This window comes from Heterocephalus glaber, unplaced genomic scaffold (genome assembly GCF_053883595.1).
Source record: "Heterocephalus glaber isolate CG9 unplaced genomic scaffold, H.glaber_assembly_v1.0 deba00001509, whole genome shotgun sequence".
In the NCBI taxonomy this organism is placed as follows: Eukaryota; Metazoa; Chordata; class Mammalia; order Rodentia; family Bathyergidae; genus Heterocephalus; species Heterocephalus glaber.
This window is the reverse complement of record NW_028258325.1, coordinates 26,917,150-26,940,151: the sequence shown is the minus strand read 5'-3', so window position 1 is coordinate 26,940,151 and position 23,002 is coordinate 26,917,150. Positions and strand designations below refer to the sequence as shown.

Here is a 23,002-nt window from a genome sequence, read left to right as displayed (position 1 = left end):
ATAGATTCTAAATTACAGTAATGTGGAAGGCAATGATTAAGAAATAATTGTACTTAAATACTGTGATTTTTAAATTTGAAAGTATTTTAGCTGAGAGAGAGAGGTTTTCTATTTCATCAACTGTCATCAACAACGCTATGGTGAAGAAAATGGCTATAGAAATTAAAGACAAAAAGTCCATAAATTTGAGACCAGCCCAGTGTACTTAATAGTGGAAATTTATAAAACTTTCCCCTGAAAATGTTTATGCTCTAGTATCATCAACTTGAATTTTCTCAGATTGATCTTTTTACTCCATTTTGCAAGAATAATAAACGTTTGCATTATGATCTCCTCACTGCTGGTCATCTATGAACAGAGTGCTAACTCTTCCAAGGATATTTATTGAGTGATTTCTGTTCATTTAAATGCTAGAATATAGGCTGATGTTATATAGAGTGATGGAATTTTCAGTGTTTTATATTTTTAAAAAAGAAAGAAAGAAGAAAAAAATGCTATCCTTAAACCTTGACAGGCTTGCAGCAACATCACCATGTAATATTTTATTGACATGAAGGAGGCTCTCAGTAAAGCCTTACTGAATTAATGCAATATCTTCTTGACCTTGAATTTAGAGCACTTAAGCAAAAGAAAATGGCTGATTCCCTGAATAGACAATTTTCTAAGAATGAATAAGTTTAGTCTTGCACACATAATTATTTCCACTCCCTGATAGAAATTTTAATAGAATTAGGAATGATTTCCTCTTTAAGCCAACTTTGAAATGATAATGATCATAATACATGGGCCCCAAAGGGGAAATTCGTAGAGTAAAATGGTTTCCACATCTTCCTTCCCTAAAACATCACAGTGTTGCCATTACCCTTAGGAAATAATTCCTTAGAAGGAAGATTTGTTTTTCCCTAAAAATGACCTTATCTCCGGTCTCCATAATTTAGAGAACAAATTAAATTTTTAAAATGTGGCACAAATTTCACTAGTGAATGTGCAAAAGAAAAAAAGAAGAATCGTAGTTTAATATTACAAAACTGTTAGGTAGAATTGTAATTCAAGAAGTGTTCTGAAAGTGCTGAGAATAAAAAACAATAAATGTAAAGATTCAGTGACAGGTGGTAGAATTTAGGACATAAATAAGTTTTAAAAATATTATATATTTTATCTTTTTGGTTGAATTGTATGTATTTGTAAACTTTCATAAAAGTTATTTTTAAATCTGGGCCTTCTATGATGAACACAGAAATGTGACAATAAAAAGAGCAAAAATGTATTTGTTTATTAAAAAAAAAACTAGAGTTCAGAGAATGAAGACTATCTAAAAGTAAAGGAATTGACATACAGTACTCATTCCTTCATTTAGATATAATACTTGTAAGGGATGAGCCAAACCATTTCAGCTAGGCATGGAGTTACATACATCTCTATGAAAGCAGCTCTGAAAAGCATCAGACTTAATGAGAAATGTACTATACCAGACAATCCTTTTTGTTTTGGCTTCATGGGAAACTGTGGGAGGCCTAAACCTGTTTATAGGGGGCAGACACTCTTGTATGAGGAGTCTAATAAAATGGAAGGAATCCATTTTAAAATCAAAACATGGAAGATAGGAAAACATATAAAATAGATGACCTTAAAAATATTGATGGGAATAACTGGAGATTTATGGAAATTATTGGTGAGATTGAATTGAATATTTAAATTTTAATTGTATTATGATCTTGACTTAATTTTTCCTTCTTGAAGAAAATATTTTAAGGTTTATCTTTCCTGTAGAAACTGCAACTAAACTTTTTTTCCAGCAGCTTTCTTCGTTTTCCAAAAATACAAAACAACATGTACCATCGTGTAATCTTGTTTTGGCTAAAAATTTGTGGTTGACAATGATGTGTCTTGGGACTGTCTATAAAATAACTGTCCAAGTATGGCTAAAAAGTATATATATATATATATATATATATATATGAATCATATATCTAAATATAGAGTATCCTGGGACTGAGAATGCATTGCAGAGTTCTTGCCTACTATGCATGAGGCCCTGGTTTTACCTCCTGTGCACCAAAACAAAACAAAACAAAACAGACTTCAATAAAGATCATAAAAATTTAAAAAAAGTAAATGTAAAGACCCTGGGACAATAGCTATATCAGATATAAACTTTTTTTAGATTATTCTATGTCAGGAAATGTTAAAGTGGAGAGAGAAAAATATATGGCTGCGATAAAAGCAATTGTGCAGTCTTAGAGTAAGCTTGTAAAAATGCAAACCACATAACACACCTAGGGAAAAATAACCTGGCACATCCAAGGGGCATGTAAAACTTGTGTTCAAGGCAAAAAGAAACGCAGGGATAATGTTAGAAGGCAAATTATATACCAGCTTGAATGCACTATTGCAACAGAAACAGATAAACTGTTTTGCCATTACTAGAAGTAGGATCATGCTTAGGAACAGGGATATGATAATTCTTCCTCTATCCATGACTAAGAAATAACCATTCACAAACATTTTCTCTTCTTTCTTTTAAAAATTATAATAATAAAAATTATTTTGGTACATTCCAATGGGTATATAGGACTTACTAATTACACTGAAAAAATATTTAGAAGGACAATTTTAAAATTCTAACTATATTTGATTAGGAAGGGTAGTAATTATCATTTGATACCTGAAACAATTAAATGTGATACAATAAAAAATAACTTTACATGGATCAAATGAAGAGAGTACTGAAACTACAAAATAAAAAAGTAATTGGAATTTGCCAAATTATAGAAAATATTCCAAAGATGTATATTACAACTTAAGTATATTTCTAGAGGAGGTACTTCTGATATTTCTACACTTGTATATTAGAAGAATATGTTTTCTTTTGTAGGGAAATCCTAACTATGATTCCACACAGTTCTCATTGTTTTTCTTTTTTCTTAAAATTTTTATAAATTTGTCATAAAGAATGATCACATTCATTGTAGGACATTTGTACCCCTGTATAATATATTTTAATTCTTTTTTCCCATTTTCTTAACCTCTCATCAAGCCTCCTCCCCCCATTTACAAAAGTTTTGTTTTGATTTTTTTCTTCTATTCTCTTTTATACTTTTTTCCTTTCTTTCCCTTCTGCCTCTCCCTTCTTTATACCCTTCCTATTTGAACATGTTGTAACTCCTTCTCAATCTCTATCCTCCATTATGCTCCTTAAATTAAACCCTTTGGGTTTGCAAGAGAAACAATAGGATATTTAAACTTCTAATTCCAGTTTCATTGCATGATCTGACAATATGCATGGGATATTTCAATTCATTTGCATTTACTTAAGCATATTCTATGAGTTAGTATGTGGTCTATTTTGGAGAAAGTGCTGTGTTCTGCTGAAAATAACGTGTATTATTTTGTTGTTCATGGAATACTTTGTAAATACTAAGCCTATTTGTTCAAAGATTTGGTTCAGCTCTGACATTTCTCTGTTGTTTGTCTGGCTAGTTGATCTGCCTGTTTATGACAGAGCAGTATTGAGGTCCCCCATTATAATATATTAGTGTGTATCTGATTTTTCATATTTATTAGTGTTTGTTTTATATAGTTAGGTACGCAGGATTTGGTGCATATATATTTATGATTGTTACCTCTTCCTCTTGGATTGTTTCCTTAATAAGTATGTAGTGACTGTCTTTGATTCTTCTGATAGGTCTTGACTTGAAATACACTTTGGCTGCCAATATAATAGTTACCCCTGCTATCCTCTTGGTTCCTGTCACATGGAGTATTATTTTCCATCCTTTGACTTTCAGTCTATGAATTATTTTTTAGTTTAAATATGTTTCTTGTATTGAGAATACTGTTGGATCTTGTTTCTAGATCCATTCTGCCAATCTGATTCTTTTGATTGGTGAGTTAAAACCATTCTTGTTGATTGTTATAACTGATATGTATTGACTTATCCTTGTCATATTATTTTCCTGTTACTGGGTCCCTTTGTTTTCCTTCTATTTAATTTCTTGCCTTTCCTAGTGGGTTCATTTTACTGTGATTCTTGAAATTGTTGTTTTTATCTTTTTTTTCCAAAATATTCTTCAGAACTTTTTGGAGTACTGGTTTTCATGGCCATGAATTTCTCCAGGTATTAATTTATCCTGGAAATATCTTATTTCTCCATCAATTTTGAAAGATAATTTTGCAAAGTACCTCAGTCTGGGTTGGAGGTTGTCTTCTTTTAGGGCTGGAAATACTTCACTTCAGGCTCTTCTTTACTTTAGTTAGGGTTTGTGATGAGAAGTCTGCTGTGATTCTAATGGGTTTTCCTTTATATGTTATTTGATTCATTTCTCTAACAGCTTTTAATATTCTGTTCTTCTGTTGAATTTTTGGAATCTTGACTATTATATGTCTTGGTGTAGGTTTATTATTTTTTTTCTGATCATAACTTTTTGGAGTTCTAGATGTCTCACTTATCTGCCTAACAAGTTCTTTTTCTATGCCTGAAAATTTTTCTGCTATTATTTCTGAGAACAGGTTTTTTACTGCCCTTGGGACTATCTTCTGATTCTACATTGATTCCAATTAATTTTACATGAGTGTTTTTTGTTTCACATAGCAGTTTTTGATTGATTTTTCATGATCTCTTGCTATTTTTTCAGGGGTCTTTCATTTGGTCATCACCAACCACAACCCTGTCCTCTAGATCTTATATTCTATCTTCACATTAGATGACCCTGCCACATATACATTCAGTAGAATTTTTCACTTCTTTGATTTCTATTTGAGTCTACTATAAGGAATTCAATTCTTTTCTATTTTGCGTAGTCATGCTATGCATGTCTTCCCTAAACTCCTCTATTTTTTATCTCTATCTACTCTAGACTTACTAATTGTTTCCTTTATTATAGTCATAAAGTCTTTATCTCTGTTTTATTTTGTTAAGAGATTTGTTGATTTTTTTGGTTACTCCTGCTTCTATGATTTCAGAAAATTCAGGTGGGTGGCTTTTGCTTTCTTCTGCCTCAAGGCCAATGCTCCCTTGATTTCCCTTTGGTGAGTTTGGGATTATGAGGTCCATCTTGTTTCCATGTTTTCTCATTTTCTATTTTTTGTTTGTTTTCTGCATTTAAGGTTGTAATTTGCTTATGGTAAGTAGCTTTATTACTAGTATTGAGACCTCTTTAGGAAGTGACTGCTTTTCAGAGATGTCTTCTAGATATAGCTGGCTTTTGGCTTATGAGTCTGATCCAGGATCTTACCTCTTCAATTTATTAGGGATGAAAGTTTGCATCCTGTTTGGCCTATCACCCAATTCTTTGTTACTGGATGATAGTATTGTTTTTGACTCCCAGGAAATCTAAGTACTGGCATACAAGGAAGAAATATTGATCACAAAGGCTACATCATTTTGGCTAAAGTAGTACAATCAGTAATAACAATAGTATCAAGCACGGATTGGAAAATGACAAACTGTGATAACTATTAATTTGCTACCTGAAAACATAGAAATAGGATTTGTAGTCATGTAAATAATCTAAGATGAATCTGAAAATTATATTCAATAAACATCCACTCAATAGTGCAATTTTACCCTAAGAGAAGAAAATTTAAATGGGATAAGAGGGAAAATAGAGAAATGAAAAAAAAAAAAAAGAAATTAGAAGCAAGGCTGAAAGAGAAAGAAAGATTACTCAAGCCTCAGGAAGCTTGTGAAGAAGACAGGAGGGAAAGAAAGGAGAAAAAATTGAGAACAAGAACAACAACAAAAAGCTAAAAACAATGTTCACATTCATGAGAAAACAAAAAATAACAATAAAAACACCAAATGAACAGGAAAAAGGAAAGAGAAGAGAGGGGGAAAGAAAGACCAGGAAGGAAGGAAGGAAAGAAAGAAAGAAAGAAAGAAAGAAAGAAAGAAAGAAAGAAAGAAAGAAAGAAAGAAAGAAAGAAAGAAAAGAGGGAAATTTCTTTGTGATTTCAAGCCTGTGTTTATATTCTTGGGTCTGCAATTTTGTGGCAGTGTCCCATTCAGGGCAAGACTCTGCTCTCCCTGGTAGACAAAGGAGACAGTCAGAGGCCAGATCCTTGCTGGACAATCCACAAACCTGCAGTAGGATTAAAGTATGATGCTGGTTCTGGTACTTTAATATGCACAAAAGTTCAGGCTGAGCTGGGCCTCTGATCTTGGAATTGTAGACTGAATTGTTTAGCTTGCAGCACTCTGGATGTCTTTTGCCAATCTGATCATGGCTTCCCGGCCCATGACAAGTCCCATGGTTACCCCTTATTGAGTCCCAGTGCGAGTTTTAATACTGGGATCCCTGAGATGAAACCAACTCATGGCTGCTGTGACTCCAGGTTCATTTGACCCCTTCCTAAAATGGCATCTGACCAAGCACTAGTTCCAGGGTACACTGCAGTCACTTGAAGAGGAGTTACTCTCTAACTCTTGTAGTGCATAGCACCCACTCCTCCATTCCACTGATGTGTTTCTCTCTGAAGGTCACTGGAGTCATCTATGTGCACTCTGTCTGTTGATTCAGTCCTCCTTTGTCATGCCAGGAGCCAGGAACGAGGCAGAAAGTGCAGATTGCTCTTTTCTTTTTCTACATTGTGGCCTGTCTCTTCAATTTCTCTGTGGGATCCAATTTGTCCTTCAGATCCTTCCTAGCTCCTGTGGGTCTACCTCCCTCATTCTATTCTTCCTCAAGATGTTATTTTCCAGTGTCTGGATTCCAATTTTTTGAGAGGTTGATTTGTTCCTGCTTTGTGCTCCACCATTTTCCAAGAAGTTCTAGAGTTCTCATTTTGAATCTTACAGACGAGAGTAGAATTTCTAATGACATTAAAATCAGTCAAAAAATGTATTTGAAGATTAAGTTTCTTCTGTTTCTTTAGGAGGTCAAATAGTAAATTTATTCTCAGTTCTCTTGTTTCATATATTTTAAACATCTATAGAAAAACACATTGTGTACTTCTAGAATATTCTATGAATTGAGGTCGTTTGTAGAATTCTGAGGCATTTTCTATGTGAAATGAGAAAGTACCGTAGGCTATGTCAAATACCACATAAATTATTAATTCCTTAATGTTCTAAAATATAACAATATAAAAACTGCAAGAAAATAAAATATTTAAAATTGTATTAGGAGAAACTTTATAAAATAAAGGAAAGAAAAATAAGAAAGTATAAGTAAAGGTTGTTCCTGAATAACTGAATAAAAATATGAAGAGACTATGAATGACATAAATAATTCAGACTATGAACATCCATTCAGAACCGTTTAATGTTAGTACATAATGTCTCTCTGGAGTTATAACTTTATGCAAGTCATGGAATAGATTGTAGTTTCAGGATGAGATTACACAAAAATTACTTAGCCTCTGAGGACAGAAGCCTAAAATTTGCATTGAGACTTAAAATTTTTGAATTAAAATTTGGCTACCTGCAATGGTCATTTTGAACTCTGGGTAAGGCATTGGTTTAAGTTTTCCTGGAAATTTATTCACTAAAATACCCTTAAGGCGTGGTGTAGTACCAGAGACAGAGTGTAAATGGTTTCTTTTTCAGTCCTTTCTCATTTCTGTATCATCATCATATATATTTATGTTCTGTCTAGTCTTACATTTTAAGCATAGTTTTAAAAAATTATTTTAGCGTTGCTTTCATCATTTTCAACTAATTTCCAAAGAAAATGAAATAGTGAAGTTTTCATAATTTTTGAATAATAAACTCCCACAAGGACCATTTGTTTGATTTGATGTTATAAAGCTAAATAAAAGACATATATATATTTTATTTATTTATTTATTTATTTATTTATTTATTTATTTATTGTACCAGGGAACCAACTTGGGACCTTGCGCTTGTAAGGCAGGCGGCTCAGTGGCGGCACCACTGAGCTAAATCCCCAGCTTTTCATTTTCATTCTTGACAATAGTTTCAGAAAAGTTTTCAAAGTTTTGTGTTCATTCATGTCTTTATTTGCTTTCCTGTAAATACTTGTAGAAATAAATTTATATCCATATAGACATAAATACATTTATAAACGTGTGTATATATAAATATGGTACCTAATGAAGAAGAATGTGTATATTATGGTAATAATAAAGCAAGTGAACTTAATAAACAGAACTCTAATTAGCTCCTGGCACCTCCTAAATCTGTCTACTAGAAGTAGACAGGGACACAATCTGAGTAATTTACTAGAGGGTAGTATTAGGGTGAAGATCTTTCTTACTCACCTCAATAGCTAATTTTAATAAAAAAAATATGGTGTCAAATGCCAAGTGTGAGGTTTGTAATGTCAGAGATTAACTTTTATTAACTTTTTCATTCCCTAAGATCAAGAAAATCCAAATCTGATGGCTGAGACAGTAAAAATTCAAAATAGAATTTAATCAGATTATAAAAGAAATTTTAGAAGATTGAACATACTGCAGTTGATTAAATATTGAATTGCATTGAATTGCAAGATTCCCCTTAGCCATCCACATATAAATGCCTATTTAAGCCATGGAAAACTGGTTAAAGACTGTTTTTCAATATTCCTTTGAAATGCAGACAATTATCAAATATGGATTTCATAAATGTCTTGATAGTGAAATATCTAAGAGTCAAGATTCAACAACTAGTTAATGAGTATTTATATTTTCTTACTGTGTTTAATAAATATTGTGTTTTCATTAAGAATATTCATTTTAAATTGTAGACACAGTACCTCTTATTGGATATTGATATTAGATATCAAATATGTAGACACAATCAGGCTATGTAGTATAAGTATGGTATTATGTGATATTTGTGATATGTATTTGACCTAATTTCCTCATAAGAGGTTTGTCTATTTGTATTGCTGGGCAATATTTTCAAATTTACAGGAACAGATTTCACTGATAATTAAAGTCAGCAAGTCATTGGATTCAAGAATTGATATTGAATATTATGTTAATTAGGAAGTAGTAAAACCTGGAGAAATGACTTGATAAATTAGGGAAACTTGTCATGAAAATTTTGCTTTATGTCTAATAAACTGTCACCCACTCAGAAAAATTTAACTTCAGTGAGTCTGAGTTTCTTGAGACAAATACATAAAATGTGATAACTCAGAAACTTCCTAAAGGAATTTCATGCAAATGTGTATTTGAACCTTTGCATGTGGCAAAGTCCTTTATACCTCATTGAAGCATTGCATTCAATAAAGTGGTGTTTATAAAATGACATTTATTTTTTAAATTCAAGGATGCTATGCTCAGGTCCTACATCAGTCATCAATTATAGAACACTAAAATTCTTATTATGTGTATCAGCAGTTCTTGTAGAGAAACAGATATAACACAATATATAAAAATACACATGAATTTACAAGAATGCCTTACAGTGGCTGCCCTCAGAGGCAGGTGTGGAAGAGTGCAAAAGGTCTGTCTGTGCACTGGAGAGCCAAAGGATCCAGTCGAGGGCCTGGATCTGAGTGTAGTGTCCTGAAGGTGAGGAATGGAGCTCCTCTGAAAAAATACAAGCAAGACTTCCTTCATTTCCCTTTTATACCATTCTGGTGACAATCCTCCCTAGGGTGGGTTTTCCACACTCAGAACTATGCTGAGCCAATTTAGTTGGGCATTTCTTACTCAGATTGACACATCAGTTAACTATCACATTATCAGACTAAGATTGAGAGAAAAGCAACTTTACCTGTGTTTCTCTCCTCCATTCACCTAACATTCCAGAGAAAATAAAGGCCGTATGTCTCACTAGGACTTATTACTGATCATTATTCCTAGGACAGTAAAAAAAGTATCAAGACTTTTTAATTGTTCATAACATTTCTTTCTAATTTAAGTAGGAAACCTTAGGCCATAAATAAATTTCTTTGTATTCTATGTGCAATTCCTTGACTACAATTCCCTGAAGTTGATATATTAATATTATATTTGAAATCTCTGATCATTTCGATGTTAATATATGTCATTTCTAGTATTTTTTCATTAATTTTATTGCTATATTTTAGATAAGGATAATGATAACATTCATCATAGAGAGTTTGTATCTGTGAATAATATATCTTGATTCTTCTTTTTTCCCCCAATCGCCTCGCCTAATAATCACCAGCACACCAATATTGCATATGATGGATGTAACTGGGATTTCATGGAAAGACAAGATTCAAAAGGACTGCATTTTCTACAATAGTTTGCTGAAAATACACAATAACAAAGCCAGATTCTTGATATGCCTGTGAAACTTTTCTTAAAATCAAGAAATTGACTTGCAAATTTATCTATTTTTCTTGCTAAATGCTGTGCTAACAGTTGGAAATTTCTAACTTTTATATTTCATTCTGGTTTTAGTATTCTGGTTTCACAGAATGCTATTCATACTTTTCAGAGATTCTGGTGTCACAGGAGTTGCATTAGACTTTTGATTTGTCTTCTTCCACACAGGTTGAAACATGTATCATTATAAATTTTCAGTATTCTTTTCTACTTTATCTATTCTCTGGGTATATCAGAGGATGCTGTCTTTGTATTTATCTTTATTATTATGGCACCTACTTGGCACAACAATTTAAATTCTTAACATATAGCATTTTGTGTTTCTTTCTTGGTTATAAGGATGATGAGAATAACCATGAGGCAACTTTTTTGAAGGAATTATGTGTGTGGCATTTCACCCAGAAAGGAGATTATCCCTATGCTACTTGATTATATAAGCCAACCAAACCATACCTACTTTTTGATATTTTGTGCCATGGAGCCTCTTTTGATAATAATTACTGTATCAAACAAAATCAATCTAGATAGAAAATGGGGTAAACAAATAAAGATAATATGGGAATGAGACTAAAAACTATTCTCAAAGAGGTGGAAAGTATATAATTAAAGTATAGTATGCCCTTTGGTAAAAGTTTCATCTCATAAAATGCATTGATTTATAATTTTTTGAATTTCAGAAGTCAATCTGATTTTTCCTGATAATATCATGATCTTGGAATTACAATATAATACTTTCTATATAGACATTATACACCATATAATATGCTGGTGGAAATGGCTGGCAAATTACAGACATTCGTATCAATTCTTCATAAACTTTACTCCAAAAATCATTGTATACAGTTGAAGTAAATTTTGATAAAATCTTTTCATGGATTTTTTTCAAAATTTCTTGGTAATCAATGAGTTTTTAAAGGGAAAATTTCATGGTAATCAATGAGTTCTTAAAGGGAAACCAACAACTATTTCTAAGCAGCGAGAATCGAAATCCACCTTGTGAGAAAACTTAGAAATTTACATAATTATATCTAGTTTTATAATAGTTTTTACCAGTTAAGAGTTATCCCACTTCAAATATTTTGATGAAAATACTGAGAGTTGAAATACATGTTTGAAGCCACACACATATTGAATAGTCAATCTGACACTCAAAATGGGAAGTATAATCCACTTCTCTACTTAGACTTTAGAAGCCTGCAATGATTAATTAAAATGACTATTATTCACATGTCTTAATGGTCTAGCATATATAAAAGAATTCAAATAGCATTCTAAACAATAGCTTGCTCTCTAAACATATGGGGCAATCACATTGAAATATTTTATTTTGGTCCCTGATTATGACTATTATGAATTATTAAATTAAAAAAGGGAGTTATTAGAATGAAAGACATTGCCATTAATCTCACTCAAAATACACTTCTCCCCTTGCTTCAAAAACTCTTATTCTCTTGTCCTTTCCACTTTCTGGAGAAGTTCTAACAGTCCTCTTTTGTATCTTTAGCTGCACTATCTTTTACTGCTCAGTATCTTTAAACAATTTTAAAAGTTTACCTTTCTCAGTTATTTTGACTTTTGGGAAGAGTGAGAAGTCGCACCGTGTCAGATCTGCTGAATAAGGTAGATGAGGACACACTATAATGTTTGTTTGAGACTGCCTTTCTGTTGGATGGTGCTTGGTAGCAGCATTTACCATATATTTGCATAATGCCTTGTAAATAGTCACAAATGAGGACTTCTCTAACTAGTTCAGGAAATGGCAAGAACAGGGAATATTTTTTGAGGCAAAATATGTTTAAATATTTGATGAGAGTTAACATGTTTCACTGTAATTATTTTGATCGTCTCTTGTACACAGTATTTTTCTCCTGAAATTAACTTTTGTGTTAATCCCCAAGTGGCTTATGATCATTTATATTTTACCAATACTTAGTTGTTGTAATCAGATTTAGACGTACATAATATATATTCCCTATACTTACTTAAAACTATTTTTTTATAAAATCAGATCTTTTGTCTTATTTCTTTTGTCTTGGCCATCATCAGAATTGACTAAAGGCTATATTTTAACTTCTACATAATATCATTTAATATTGGTGATTCCTAATTCAATTTACTTTTATTCAAAACAAAGAAATTAAAATGCCCAGAAAAGAAGTTAATACAAGTTAGGCATCTTAGCTACAATTAAAGTCAGTAATACAGAAAAAAAAAAGGGGGGAAGAAATTTTTAAAATTTCATATGTAGGGGTTATTCACATATACAGTTTCAAAAAATGCATTTTCTGGAAGATCTGAAAGGAAAGAAGAATTTACCAATGGTTTCAGTGTGATTCATTCCTTCTGTGTTTAAATATTTGAACATTACAAAAAGTAATATCATTAATACAACTAACATTTTCTTAAAACTGAACAGCTTGTAGAAGTATATTTTTATATTAATGTTCTTTTTTATCTTATAAGAGAATTTTAAGGTCCCCTTTGCTCAAAGGTATTTTTTTTTCTCCTTCTGTAAATGTTAGGTTCATGGTTAATTTTTTCTGATGTCTAGTTGTAATAGATTTGAGTCAGGGTCACATTATTTTTTCTTATTACTAAACTTACTTCTCCTCATGCTCCCATCCTGCTTAAGAAACCCCATGTCTTGCACTATATATCTATTTCTTATCTGTCTGGCCCAATGAACCTCCTCAGGATCAGAATGGATTTTGCATTTTATGGATGGTGATCTGTGTCAGCCTAATAGCTTTTTCTCCAGTAAGATATACTATGCAATCACATATAATCAGGTATTTCTCTTCAGCTGGGCTTCAGAAACTAAATAAAGCAATCAAGTAAAAATGTTCAATAGCTATAAACACTTACCCTTTGACAAGAGGTTTTTATATTTTTCCTTATAGTCCAACTTAGAAAAAAAAATTAGAGTTTTAATTTCATAACATAAAAAGAACAAAAAGAATTAAACACAGAAGAGTTTGGCTCTTATTTTATACAGAAAAAAATGAAATTTATGGTGAAAAGACATATTTTTCTTCCAGGCTTCCTTATAAAAGCTGGCAAGACTTAAAAGCTTACATATGCAAAATGCATTTCCCCAGAATTTTCCTGAGTCAATCTATTTATACCTTAAAAATCCTAATTATTGGGCCCAGGATTTAGCTCAGTGGTTCTGCTGCCTGCCTCGAAAGCACGAGGACCTGAGTTCGATCCCTGGTACCAAAAAAAAAAAATTCTAATTATTGTGTTCTGTTAGATTTACATAAAGTTCGAATATTCCCTCTTCATATTATTATCTTGTATGTCATATATCCTTTTATTATCTAATAATGCATACCTTTATTTTCTCCCAAGAAGGTATATCCATCTAATGATAAAACTATGAGAATAAATAAAATTAAAGCCAACACAACAGATTTTTACAACATACAATAAAAACAAAACAAAAGAACTACTCCCAAATAAAACAACTACTTCAATCTCTGTTTCCATAAAACTTGTGAAAAAAATTTGCTAAACTTGAAGTACATAGCAAGATCCTGTCTCAAAAGAGAAAGAAAAATAAAAAATTCAGTCTCTAAGGAGTCCAGATGGTGTTAAACTCAGTGCTGTGCAGGGCATTGGAATGGATGTTTCCCTCCCCCAAAGAAAAGCTCACAGACCAGTAAAACAAAACTTAACAATGACTTTGTGCTATATCTTTTGGAAATAATAAGCTGGAAAGAAAGGAGTTGGTTCTCAAGCACTTACAAGAACCTAGCTTTTACTGTTCTTATTCCTTTAAACCATATATATGTCTAAGGTTCCTGTCAGATTTTTTCTTAATAAAGGAACATTTCAGTGACTATGTCTCTGAGTTACTCAGACAAAAAAAAAAATTACTCAAATATGGCCTATCTGACAGCAAACATCAGGATAAAAGGATGTATAGTTTACTATTCAGGACCAGGAACAGATTGTCTGCAGTGGAATATCATTTAAAAGTAGCTGTCTGCTATTTAGACATAGTTCAGTTCATTCCTGATACATCAAGACATATTCTTATATGTGAAAAAACAATTTTACTAGTGGTAAACCAATAAGAGTGCATTGAGAAAATTGATAGTTTAATCCAAAAATGTCCCAGCCAAGTTCAATTTTGTTCTTTAATTTTCTCTTTGAACATTTTTTGATAATACAATGTGGAATTTTAGGCTAGAAACAAGTTACTATTTGCAATAAAGTATCTGCTGGCTCAGGTCTCTGTTTTGGCTGTTTATTGCTGCATAAGTAGATATGTTTTATGTTTATGTTTTTTGCATACTCAAAATACTCCAAATGTAGCTGTTTAAAACAGCAGTGCATTATTACCTTTCATAATTCTTTGAATGGTACTTGTTTGGGGTTTTTCAAGCAATTGTATCCAGTTAGATTGAATGGCTGTCATGTGAAGCTTTGTGCTAGAAACCCAAGAAAACTCACTCACTTAGCTGAGTTGATGCTGGCTTTCAAATGACTGCTCAGCTAGGGTTGTCAACTGGAAAACCTACACATTATATGTCCGTATGGCCCAAGCTTCTAGGATATGATGGCTGGATTCCAACAGATTACATTGCAGTACTCAGAATTCTACACGATTCAGGCAAAAGCCACAAGGGTTCTATGATTCAATTTCAGAAGAGATGTAGCAATATTTGAACTGCACTGTCTTGGTTAAATAGGTCAGACTTGCTTCAAAATAAAAGGATTATACAGGGTGAAAAAAATAGGAATATATTATTGAGCAAGAGGGAAAAATGGAAAAAGCATGTTTAGAGAGTGGCTTGCATAATCAGAAAACTGAAAAACCATTTGAAATTTTCATTATTAGGTTTGTAAGAGAAGAAATACTACCCTTAGTGACAGTAATAATCAAACTGAATGGATCTACAAAATTGGATGTGTCCTTAACATTTTCCCAGTCCTACCCATATTACTTAGAGACATTGCTTCCTCTTAATTACTATTTCCCTTTCTATTGTATTTTTCATTTTTAATTAATTGATATTTTAGTAAAGAAATATCATTACAAAAATTGCAACATGTAACCTTGTCCCAGAGACAGTTTAGGTTTCATTTTGCTTGATTTGGTTTGGTTTTGAAATGAAGCATAGTCAGAACCATTATAAAATAGAGGTATACTTGGTGAGCACGTAGGGAAAATCAATATGAAATAAACATTGTAAAATTATAAAAAGATTAAAACAGCATAAATGTTAAACAGATTCATTTTTCTCAACATATATTTCTCAGTTGTTTCTATTATTTATCCTTCTTGCCCTATCCTTGCCTCTTAAGATCTATTATCTTCTAGATTTATGAAATTTTGATAACCTCCTCCCAGTCCCCTTCTCTTATTCTTTTTTTTAAATAAACATCACTTAAATATAAATATTGTGTGTATCTTTATGGATGACAGTGATGATTTTAGAGAATAGCTAGTGCATGAATTACTTTCCTGTTGCTGGGATAAAAGCCTGACACTCCCAATTTGAAGGAAGAAAGATTTGTTTGGCAAAAGTTTCCAGTGGGATTCAGTCCATGGCTGGCTGGCCCAGAGGTAGAGATGGCCTGGTGGAAGGGTACGGTGAAAGACAGCTGCTCAACCCATGGTGGCTCAGAAGCTGAGCAAGAAGAGATCAAGGAGACAAGAAAAGACACTCCTAGGTCACATCTTGGGTGACCTGCCTTCTCCAACGAGGGGGGGACCTTTTATATCTAAACCATAATACCTAGAAGATAAAAATCCTCAAAGTAAGCTAGTATAATTAGAAGTAAATAAATTATAACATCTGTGAGAAATATACAGTTTATTCAGATTTGAGTGGGTGTATTAAAGACACCAAGGTAAAGATATAGACAGCAAAGAAAGTACGTACAAGCAAGCAATGGACTTCAGTTTTTTTAATTTAAAAAAGTAAGTATTGCCAAAAACTCAGTAGGGATTATAAAAATACACTAAATATATTGATTATCTTAGAAATAAACCTACACCATGTATTAGTAATACCTTGATAAAAATAGGTAAATTAGGCAAAGAGAAAGCAAAAATCACGCTAGTATGGTTACTTCTTCCTTTATAAGTGGTCATGTGGAAATTTGAAAGGATTTTCTGCTAAAGATCCTATAGGAAGAACATAACTAACATATTAAAGAAGTAATGAGTCTGAGTACATGACAAAGCGAACACCCACCCTCCTAGACACTAAGGTAGAGTTTACTTCTTTATTGTGGATCAGTGCTAAGTGACAAATCATTTAGTTGTAAATACACATGTTGTCATGGGTATTTTACGAGGCATTACTGCTTAGAAAAAAACCCCTAGAATTCAAGGACCCAAACTAGGGGAAAGAAAGTAAGATACTGTATTTATGCTCTGTGCTGGCTTTCAGTAGTACCTATTTACATTTCTCTGTCTTACTGTGCTCATGTTGGGTGACCATGTTTTCTACAGAATTACAATAGGGAGTACATTTGATCTAACAACAGTAAGACATGTGCACAAGTTTATGTGAGACTCTGAGTAGGAGTCTTGTTAGGAGATTCAGCTAGACTGTAAAAGAGTACCCAGTATAAATGGCAGGTCATAAACTGCTAGAATTGATCACCAATTTCTCAAATTTCAAACCAATACATGTTTGATTCTTTAATAGATAAATTTTTAAAAACTGAATGAGATGACTTGGGATTCACAGTTTGCAAACTAGGAGATTAGATAATTTCTTAGATTGGGGATGAGGATTAGGTGGATACAAATGCTGAAAGTATTTTGTTTTCCTAAAGACCACCAGCAAATGGGGTTAAATAACTAACTAATTTTTGGGGGGGGGGGGGTTGGTACCGAGGATCGAACTCAGGACCTTGCGCTTGCGAGGCAGACGCCAGAACCATTGAGCTAAATCCCTGAACCAATAACTAACTAATTTGATACTTGAATACTTGAGCCTCAATTATAGGAGATAAATCTTAAATAAATCAGATACAATCAGAAATTTTTAAATAATCAAAATCCAGGGACAGAAGCTTATTTTGTGAATATGATAATAGAGTAAATATGACAGCCTTAGGAAACGTTAAAGAGATTCTGTGCATATATTCCACCTAGTCGATCTACTAGAGTAAGAGTTATAGTCATATTTAAACAATCTATTGTGTTTTCCTTATTCTCCCTATTTTTCTCACTAAGAAAATTAAGAGATTAACTAGATAAGTGATGACTACATTGAAAAAATTATTCTTATAATATTCTTAATATTCTTCAAATGAGCTTTAAAAATTTTATGATTAATTGGTTGCACCGTTGAGATTGTAAGCTAAATATCAGAAATTTCCTGAATCATTGAAACTATAAAAAATCAGTACATTGTGGTGTTTAATTAAAGTCTTATTTAAATAGCCTTCCATTTTGACATAAGCATATTGAATGTTGAGTGCTCTAGTTGAAGTAAATTCTCATGATGATAGGCTTAGAAATGAGACTGTGTTTCAGACAGCAAAGATTAAGACTAAGAAATGTGCCAATGGTGAGGATTACCAATTGGGTACAAACAATAAGGAATGCTTCCCAACTGCTGCTATTACTGAGAGTTGTCTAAAAACAGTAACAACAAACTATAAATTCTAAGCTTGTCATAACATAAAGGAATGACAAGACAAGCAAATATTTCAAAGCAGAAAACATTTCTACATCCCCATGATTGGGAACACCTTTGCTTAAATCTAAAAAATAAAGATTAATTTGCAGGTTGAATAACACGAAGCTTCAATTTTAAGGGGGCAATAGGTCTAGCACATTTCTAAATATTTATTTCATTATGATTATTACTTAAAATACCTTTAAAAGATATATCAAATTAAATGATCCATGTTTCATGAACAAAATAAAGGGCCAAAGGCATCTTAACACATAAACGGCATGAATTTTGGCAGGGATTGAAATGATCATTGGTTCCAGATTCCTTTAGTTGAATCAAGATCAAGGTAACTTATAGTTTTCACTGATTCTTCCAGTAAGAATATTTTTTTGCAAATTTAAGATACAGAAAAAGAAGACATTAAAACCTGCCATGAGAATTGAATTGTAGCTGAGAGAATTTTAGTGATTGCAGAATGTACTCGGAGCAGATAAATGCAACCACCTTAAATAGTGTAATAAGGCAAATGCCCATTAAGATTTTAGGAATGCCATTTTCTTCATTTCTTTTGTTTTGTTTTGCAACCTGACCTCAGAGACTAGTATGTTTATATGGCTTTTACAATAATGCAGGATTTATAAAAGCAGTGTTTTATGATCTCAATAATAAATATATTTACTGACACCATGGGAGACACTAGGTTGTTCATGTTTAAACAATTGATTACTTTTTGACATACAGAAATGGATTGTAGACCCAGAGCAACTTAACTTTAATAATTCAGACAGCATCCTTTTTCTTGATCATGGAGATTTTTAGAAATATTATGAGTTCATAGTGAATCAAAATTAAAGCTATATTTTAGTTGGATTATTTTGTTAGATTTTTTTATTACACAGGATAAAAACACATCAAAGAAAAGCCGGTCTGTTTTCTGATTTAATGTAAAATGCTATATGAATCAGAGATGAACTGCAAAGACTACATTAACTTACAGCCAACATATACCTTACTGTAATTTATTTAAGAAAAAAGTAAAATGAAGCCTCATTTTTGTTAATAGTCTTTCAATAGCATTACACATCAAGATTTATTTTCCTTTCTTTGCTATTTGAATGTAAACTACCATCCTGAGTGTTTTGCTTGCAGAATTATAAACTTGATTCATCTAGCATTTCAATGCACCTTGCTGAAAAAAATAAAAAGCATAAGTATTCTTTCGGATAATGTATGTGAAGTAAATAATTTTATTCAATCTATAAATTAAATGATCTATGTGTTCACTAAGCATTAAGTAGGTGAGTAAAATTTTATAGACGAATAGGTCGGGGATTTAGCTCAGTGATTCCAGCATCTGCCTCACAAGCACAATGTCCAGAGTTCGATCCCTGGTACAAATTTTTAAAAAACTCATAGAAGAAAGATGAAATGTGACAGTTTAGATGTAAGACATGAGGTGGGACAGGTACAAAATTCTAGATCCTACTTTTTCCAAGTTGCCAAGAAAAACTTGTAAGAAAGTTCTACTTCCCATACCTCCTGATTTTTCTTGGCTGTGATTAATGATGGTAGTAACATATAGCTGTAGAGTATTAACTATATTAGACTATATTCTAAGCACTTTGCTTGTATACATTTATTTAATCTTGGCAACAATCCTATGTTATATTACCCCTATATTCTTCATAAGGAAACTAGACATAGAGAATTTGATAATGGACCAAATTAGAATGGAGATAACTGCAGAAACAAACAAGCAAAAATACCCATTAGCTCCTTAGATCTTCATAAATATAAAATAAATTTTGTTCTTGGACAAGTAAGAGGTATTCTTCCTTGTGATCAATGCAAAAGCTGATTGAGTGATTTTCTAAAATATCATACATAAAGAAGCTGCTGCAGATTCTTCCTGGGGAGGAGTACGTCTTGACATTACCACAACTTTCCATGAATTTTTCTTTAGTAAAAATTGGGAGAAAATAATTTCAGCAGGTCTCATACTATTGTTATTCTGATTGAGTAAGAAGTAAGCATTCAAGTGATATACTTTCCACTATATTCTAAGGTTTTTACTGCTTGGAATTTCATTCTTACTCAGTCCACCCTCTGTTCTCAACTTTCTGATAACTTCTGCTGTGCAATTTAGATGTCCATTACATGGTTGAATCACAAATCCTACTTTGCAAAATGTGAAGTAGTTGTATTTTACCACTATTCATGTGTCATACTTGCCAAAGTGAAATTTGTGCAGGTTGAAACTAAATAAATGGTGAAGATATTATTCAAGTCTATTGCAATAAAGGAAGGATTCCAGAACATATTCTGAACTCAGAACCATTGAAATGAAAGGCAATAATTTTATTCTTTGATCAGAACACTGAAATGGAGACATACTTTTGTAAGTTTTTTCAGTGTACATTATAAAGTTATGTTGCGTATTTCTAGAGCTTAATCATAGTTGTTTTTTATTTACTTGTGAATTATGATGATTTTAAATATACTCATTACTGTAAGAGTCAAAATTCACTAAAATGGAACTAAATTGCAGCTTTAGCAATGAATCTGGGAGTGGCTGCTGGCTTATATGCAGTTTCCATGGCCACTAAAGTTAGTGTAGCAAGTGAGATTCCATAGGTCAACCACTGTCATCAACTCCTCTGGGAATCCTAATTTTTTCTGAAACAGTGGTATTTCTAACCTATTTTCTGCAGGAACTCTACATTCCTTTCTAAAGATTCCTCTGTTAACATATCCAACAGTCAACCTAGTACTGGATGTAGTGATTCTTGTCCTTTTCCTTGTAATTGAAACAATTTTATTGTATTTAGGTATAAAATGAAACCTCTGCCAACGAAAGCTGCCACTTGGAATTAGCATGTCTTACTCATGCACCATGATGGCCTCCTATTACCTGCTGCTACAAACCTATGTCTCTGCCTAGAAGCCTTCATGACTGGCCTTCTCTAGTTCTCCTTGTGTGGCTCAGAGCTGCTACTTTGGGTGAACACCCTGTCTGGTTTCTATAGTATGCACAGCATTTGAAATTCAAGAACATCAGCCTGAAGCTATCAGGCTGACACCACACATACTGGTAGTACTTACCACATCTATGAGATGGGATGGGCGAAGTTGGTTTGGAAAATATGCAGCTTTTCCTCAAAACAGATATTTGGGTAACCAGCCCTAAGGCCACTGTTCTCGCTTCTGTAGACCAGGACAATAAGCCTGTTTGATAGGCTGTCCTACACTCCAGTATAAGGAAGGAAAAGCTTTGCCAATCCTGATTCTTAGAACAATTTTATGCTGACCTCAAATTTTCGTGTTTGATTATTGGACAGAGCATCTGTGTGGACCATATAGGCTCCTTGAATTTCCAGCAAGATCTGAATGATATGTTCCTATACACTGCTGTGCCTCACCTGTCCCACATACATACCAAAGGCCTCATTGCTACGAGGCTCTCTCTGTGGGTGGGTAGTGTCTATTCCTCCATGCTTACTCCTCAAGAGGACTAAGCTTTATAATCTTTTATATAGCTCATAGTCTTATTTTTCTATGCTGATCATGAAGCAACTACTGGTTTTAATAACTAGATATTTTATTTATTTATTTATTTATTAAATACTTTTATTGGTACATTGTAGGTATACAACACAATTACATTTCTCATTGGGAATTGTACCTTTACATAATGCATCTGGGTTCTTATTTTTTCCCCATTCCTAGCCCTCCCTTCACCCCCTCCACCCTTCCCTATTTACAAAGACTTTATTTCCATTTTTTCCATTTCTCAGCATTTTTCCTTTCCCCTCTTTCCTTTCCCTTGTCCCTCCCACTACCCCTACCCCTTTGGAACTTTTCTTCCTATTTTGCATTATCAATTATTCATTCTAATCATTGGTACATTTTAGGTATACAATACAATGACATTCATCATTGGAAATTTGCACCTTTACATATTCTCTCTTGGTTCTTATTTTTCACCCTTGCCCAGCCCTCCCTTCAACCCCTCCAGTCCTCCCTATTTACAAAGATTTTGTTCCTATTTTTCCATTTTCTCATATTAATCCCATTCCCTACTATCCTTTCCCCTAGCCCTCCCACTTCCTTCCCCTTTGACCCTTTTCTTCCTAGTTCACATTACCTATTATACATTTAGTCCTTATTTACACTTTCAGTTTCTCACACCAGAGAAACTATTTGGTGTTTACACATGTCTGTCCTATTTATTTCACTTAAGAATATGGCCTCAATGTGCATCCACTTAGCTATAAATGTCTCTAATTTCTCATTTTTTTATGGCTGAGTAGTACTCCATTTTATTAAAAAACCACATTTTCTTTATCCAGTCTCCAGTTGATGGGCATTTGGTCTGTTTCCAAGTTTTAGCTATTACAAACTATGCTGCTATGAACCTGGACACACATATATCACTGTGGTATGATTCTTTTAATTGTTTGGGGGAGATCCCCAGCAGTGGAATAGCGGAGTCAAATGGGACTTCCAGTCCTAGTTCTTTGAGGCATCTCTGTACTGATTTCGACAGTGGTTGCACCAGTCTACATTCCCACCAGCAGTGGAGCAGGGTTGCTCTTTCCCCACAGACCCACCAGCATTTATTATTTGTTGATTTCAAGATAGCAGCCATTCTTTCTGGAGTGAAGTGGAATCTCAACATTGTTTTCATTTGCATCTCTCGAATAACCAGTGATGTTGAACATTTTTTCATGCATTTATTTGCTATTTCTACTTCTTTTTCTGAGAAATGTCTGTTCATTTCAGATGCCCATTTTTGGATTGGGTCTTTAAATTTGGGAGGTCTGATCTTTTTAAGTTCTTTATAGATCCGAGATAGTAGACCTTTGTCTGAGGGAGAGCAGGTGAAGAATTTTTCTCACATTGTGGATTGTCTCTTCACACTGCTGGTGGTTTCTCTTGCTGTGCAGAAGCTTTTTAATAAGAAGAGATCCCACTTGTTCATTGTTTGTGCTAGTTCACGGGCAACTGAAGTTTTGTTCATAAAATCTTTTCCTACACCGATGTCTTCAAGGGTTCTACCTAACCTCTGTTCCAACTGGTTCAGAGTTTCTATTTTAATATTTAGA

The 23,002-nt window shown here is 33.0% G+C and overlaps 1 long non-coding RNA gene and 1 pseudogene across 11 annotated transcripts in view; both read left to right on the top strand.

Annotated features, from left to right (window-relative positions):
• The window catches only part of LOC106007952 (uncharacterized), a 192,040-nt gene that overhangs the window by 5,181 nt on the left and 163,857 nt on the right, over window positions 1-23,002 (top strand). The gene's annotated exons all lie outside the window — the stretch shown is intronic.
• On the top strand, window positions 20,454-22,882 carry LOC147825095 (transmembrane protein 216 pseudogene; annotated as a pseudogene).